This window comes from Poromitra crassiceps, assembly GCF_964638095.1.
Source record: "Poromitra crassiceps genome assembly, chromosome: 1".
Lineage (NCBI taxonomy): Eukaryota > Metazoa > Chordata > Actinopteri > Beryciformes > Melamphaidae > Poromitra > Poromitra crassiceps.
Window position 1 is genome coordinate 50,796,895 of NC_139623.1, and position 5,594 is coordinate 50,802,488.

A 5,594-nucleotide genomic window follows, 5' to 3' on the forward strand; every position below is an offset into this window, starting at 1 on the left:
AAACACAGATACAGACAAAAACTGATGATGTCACTTCCGCCACTTTTTCTTTATAGATAGATAGATAGATAGATAGATAGATAGATAGATAGATAGATAGATAGATAGATAAATAAATAAATAATAATAATAATTGATATAGATAGAAATATTACTAACAAGCGTGAATCCGCCATAGCTGCGGCCAGTCAGTTGTCATGTTATCATAGTGGCTCTGTGCAAAAGTCATTTGTGACAGACATTGATTATTGTTGTAGACATTGTGACATCATCAATGATGTGAATTTTAACTATCTATCTAGCAAATCAAACTATAAAATGGCAGTTTCCTTGCTCTATCTGCTTCAATCCGGCCCAATCTATGACCTCATATACGTACCAATGTGATGTGTAAAGAAATATAATGTGAAAGCTGAGCTGTGGGGGAGAGGGGAGGGGGGTAATCATGCCCGGAACGGAACGAAAGCAATCCGATTTCTTCCGCACTCGGAAACGGAACAGAGTACACTTGTGTCATCAACTATGCCTGCAGTGTATCCTCGCCCGTGTGTTATCTACTGTATGAGAAAGCACCCTTATAGAGCTGCTGGCCATGGATCCATCATCGATACGTGACATCACTGCTGACATCACTGATGACATTACTGCTCCCTAATGTTGTCCCCATGGAGTGAATGACTCCATTGTGATGTCATCCACTCCATTGCCATTGATTTTGTGGACCAACATTGATTTCGTGGACCGACCGATCAACCAACCAACCCACAGAATGAGTATAATGTCAGTCGAGAGTGTGACGTCATTCACTCCATCATGATGTCATCCACTGCAGAGTGACTTATGAGCTGCTGGCCATGCAGCCATCATCAATACATGACATCACTGATGACATCACTGCTCCCTAATGTCATACCTATCATCCACTCCATTGACAATGATTTTGTGACCCACATTTTTTGGTGGACCAACATTTTGATTCTGTGGACTGACATTTTTTGGTGGTCCGACAGTGATGTATACAGCTGCTGCCCAGCTATGCTGGCCGCAGCTAACAACGCTGGTCACAGAGTGTAATAATGACTGGGTGGCTTGGGCTTGGTCGATGCTTTATATTGTTGCCGCAGGCTGAGGCTTTATTGGATGGGCTACAGTATGATCAAGAGGCGTCCAATTTATAACCTCAACAGGGAAGCATTCATGACATCACTGATGTTACAATGTCTATGATTTAGATGTCACTGATGATGTCACCATCACTTCAGTAGACATTGTCAGTGATGTATGAGAATCAGCTCTCAAAAAAGCCACTAAACCAGTGTAAGCACCGACAGAGCTTGCTTGTGAACTTTGACTGAACACACCCGTGAAGATGCCTGTAGTATCCACTGGGGTCGAGAAGCTGTATCTTTCTACATCTCTGTGTGACCTCAATAAACAGGCGGAAATTAAGCTAGACAAGATAAGCACCCACAACTATGTTCAGAAGGCCTTTAAGGTCTTCGAGACGGCAGAGAAGTGTCGTCTGGACAGAGATGAGGAGAAGGCTTATGTTATGTACATGAGATATCTAATGTTATATGAACTAATCAACAAAAGACCAGACTTCAAGCAGCAACATAAGTATTTCCTGTCCATGCTTTGCCCAATTAACATAAAGAAAGCCACTGAAGAAGCTGAGAAACTCTCAGAAAGCCTTAAACTCAGGTATGAGGAAGTTGACGTTCGAAAAAAGCTTGAGGAGAGACAAGAGGAGAAAGAGAGGGAGGAGATAACTGAGAAAGAGGAGGATGAGTTGAAGAATGCACCCTCAAGAGCAAGAGTGCCTCCCGGAGGAGGGATCACAGCAGAGAAGCTTTTCAACATGATGAAAGACCAGACAATTACAATTGTTGTCATGGATGCCCGCAACTACAGGGATTTTGAGGACTCCCACATCCATGTCCCAGCCCAGACCTGCATCAGCGTGCCTGAGGAGGCCATCACGCCAGGAATCACTGTGGATCAGATTGAGCCACAGCTGCCGGAGGGTTCCAAAGAGCAGTGGAGGCGTCTGGGCTCTGTGAATTATATAATCCTTCTGGACTGGTTCAGCTCTGTCACTGACGTCAGACTGGGGACTATCTTGCAGAGCCTCAAAGACGCTCTCTACAAGGGGGACAGCATGCCCAGCCTGCGCAGTGAGCCCCTGCTGCTGGAGGGAGGCTATGAGAACTGGCTGCGGTTCTATCCCATGTACACAACCAACACTAAAGCTCGACCATGTAGACAGGCAATCATCAGCACCCTCCCTCATTTGAACATCAGCTACCCATCCCTAGAGGAACCAAAGCCTCCATTCACACCTCAACCAGAGGTCCAAGCTATTCCTGTGCCTCGAGCCCCGCTAGCTCCCCTGCAGGTGAACAGGGTCACTCCAGCACAGCACTACACCCCAGAAAGCTCCCCGGTAACTGGCAGGCTGCCAGACACCATAGTTTCCCTTATCACAGACTCCACAAACTGTAGATTGGGTGTTAATACGATGGGCCCTGTGGCAGGTACACCTAACCAGTCAACTGCCAAAACCAAGATCATCCCACAGTTTGATCGTACAAAGAAGCCGGACGAGGCTAAGCCTAGCCAGAATGGCTCAGCCAAGGGAGATTCAACCCAGAATGGCCCAGTTGTCCCAGACCGGTCAGCCAGATGCTTTAATCCCAGCACCTCTCTGGCTGAAGAGGAGCAAAGTCAGATACACTCTGAAGCAGCCGCTGTGATAGATAAGGCCAGGCAGGAGCAGGAGAAACGTAACCAGCAGCATCGCATGGAGAGACGGGTGAAGGAACGGCAGGTGGAGGATGTGAAAGAGCGGCACAAAAAGGAGGAAATTGAGAAGTGGAAGAAGGAAGCGGAAGAAAAAAGACGTCAGGGGAGAGAGAGACTTGAAAGGCAGAAGGGAGAAGAGGAGGAAGAGAAGGAAAATCGGGTTGGGGAGCAGAAAGAGAAGAGGGGGAAAGAGCAGAACTCTGACACACCCTCGAGCAGTGCATCTCTGGACTCGCCTGCACCCAACCACATTGTCAGTGAAATTAAGAGAAAGCCCCTGACTAGAGCAATGAGTGAGTGGATGCGTAGGAGTGTACCAGGCCTGCCAGATGGCTGGGTGAAGTTCCTTGACACCGTGACGGGCACCTACCGTTACTACCATTCCCCAACCAACCGCGTCCAGGTGTACCCTCCTGAGGTCACTGTTGCCCAGACTCCACCCTCCACGCAGCCCACAGCCAAGCAGAAACAGCCACGGCCAGCTGAATCAGACCAAAACCGCGAGCGTGAGCAGCAGCAGTCAAAAGTGAAACTATCCTCCCCTGATATCAGCCAAGACCTGAGAGAGGAGGCCCAGAAGGTCACCATCCCCGCCACTGCTGCCACACCCACCGTCAACAGGGAGCTCAAACCTGCCAGTACTAAGGTCTATACTAAAGTGGAGATCGCACAGCAATCGGACAGCAACCTAGCACAATCGCACAGCCACCTAGACCCAGAGTTCGGGGGTCTGGGTGCCTCGCTGACGGGCCTGCGTAACCTCCACAACACATGCTACATGAACTCCATCCTGCAGTGTCTGTGTAACACCCCTGGCATGGTCGATTACTTCAACAACAACTGGTACCAGGAGGACATCAACAGGGCCAACATCATGGGCCATAAGGGTGACGTGGCAGAGGAGTTTGCTGTGATCATGAAGGCCCTGTGGTCGGGTCGGTACAAGTACATCAGCCCGAGGAACTTCAAGATCACCATAGGGAAGATCAACGAGCAGTTCTCTGGCTACGACCAGCAAGACTCCCAGGAGCTGCTGCTGTTCCTCATGGATGGCCTCCATGAAGACCTTAACAAGGCAGACAACAGGAAGCGGTACAAGGAGGAGGACAACGACCATCTGGATGATCAGGAGGCAGCGGACCTGGCCTGGGTCAAACACAAGCTGCTGAATGAGTCCATCATCGTAGCGCTGTTCCAGGGGCAGTTCAAGTCCACTGTCCAGTGTCTCACCTGCCATCGCAAGTCACGCATCTTTGAGACCTTCATGTACCTCTCGCTGCCCCTAGCATCCACCACTAAGTGCTCCCTCCAGGACTGTCTGAAGCTGTTCTCCAAGGAGGAGAAGCTAACCGAGAACAACAAGGTGTTCTGTAGACACTGTAAGGCCCACCGAGACTCCACCAAGAAACTGGAGATCTGGAAGGTCCCTCCCATTCTCCTAGTCCACTTAAAACGCTTCTCCTACGAGTGCCAATGGAAGCAGAAGCTGCAGACATGTGTCGATTTCCCTCTAGACAGTCTGGACCTGTCCCAGTATGTCATCGGCCCCAGGCAGAGCCTCAAGGGATACAGCCTTTTTGGAGTTTCTAATCACTTTTCTAACCACGGGTGTTTAGATGGAGGCCATTACACGGCCTACTGCAAAAATTCAGATAAACAGCGCTGGTTCATGTTTGACGACCACAACGTGGACAACATCTCCACCAACTCCGTCAAGTCCAATGCTGCCTACATCTTGTTTTACTCCACCCTGTGATGGGTGCAGGTAGCTATTTAAAGAGGCTTTTATTGAGGATAGTCACACCTGATGGAGGGAAGGATTTCTTATAATCATTCTTTCAGTCTGTGGCAGTAACTGAAATGCTGGGTGGAGAGGATGGGCGGGGTCATTGTAGATCTGGATTGCCTTTTTGGTTATTGATTGAGATAATTAGCAGGGGCGCCGATTTATGTCTGTGCCAGTGGGTGCCCAAAGCTTACAGTATGCTTGCGCCCGTTGCGTTGCGCCCGTGCCCGTTGCACCCCCCCCCCCCCCCCCCCCGCCGAAGCTGCAGTGACTGCACTTCACACACCACTTCAGTTTGACAGAATAGGAACAAGCGACCGAAGCACTAACCACACACTCATTTCACTTACCACGCTGGTTGTTGTCGTCGGACTCGAATGTGCAGCTGTGGTGGAACTGGAAGTCGTACTCGTCACGGTTGCACTGGTGGTGGTGGAAACCGCACTAGGTTTTGTGATCAAAAATCTCCTAATTTTGTTTTGGCTAGTTGTTGAGATACTGTCAGTCTGTCACTCTGTCTGAGATACCGCTCAAGTGTGTTTACGTCACTACGTCAGCAGGGTCACGTAGAGTGCACTGACTCATGCAGTTAATCAGATTAACGGGCTATGTTTTGATCAACTCGTTTTGCAACCCGGGGCCGGCGGCGGATGGAGTTTGCTATCAAATCAATATAAAATGACTCGACCCCGCCCAGCCACAGCCCAGAGCCCAGAGCCGAGCATCCACGGGGAAATGAGGGGAGTGAGAGAGAGAGGATCTGCCTGTGGCACAGTCAGATCAGTCAGATAGTCATCTCTCTCTCTCTCCCCTCATTTCCCGGTGGGTGCTCGGCTCTTTCCGTGGGTGCTCGGGCGACCCGGCACCCACGGTTTCGGCGCCCATGATTATAAGTCCTGGAGTTGGAGTTGTTTGTGTCCAATGATCTTGCTGGACTGATTCACAATCTGTCCGTTTTTTTGTGTTTTTTTTTACTGTGAGGTTCCCATGAGATGAGACGATG

The 5,594-nt window shown here is 49.6% G+C and overlaps 1 pseudogene across 1 annotated transcript; it reads left to right on the forward strand.

The window, feature by feature from the left end:
• Positions 1-1,369: 1,369 nt before the first annotated feature.
• On the forward strand, positions 1,370-4,561 carry LOC310788445 (ubiquitin carboxyl-terminal hydrolase 8 pseudogene; annotated as a pseudogene). The gene has a single exon. The product of its transcript is annotated as a ubiquitin carboxyl-terminal hydrolase 8 pseudogene (transcript).
• Positions 4,562-5,594: the final 1,033 nt, after the last annotated feature.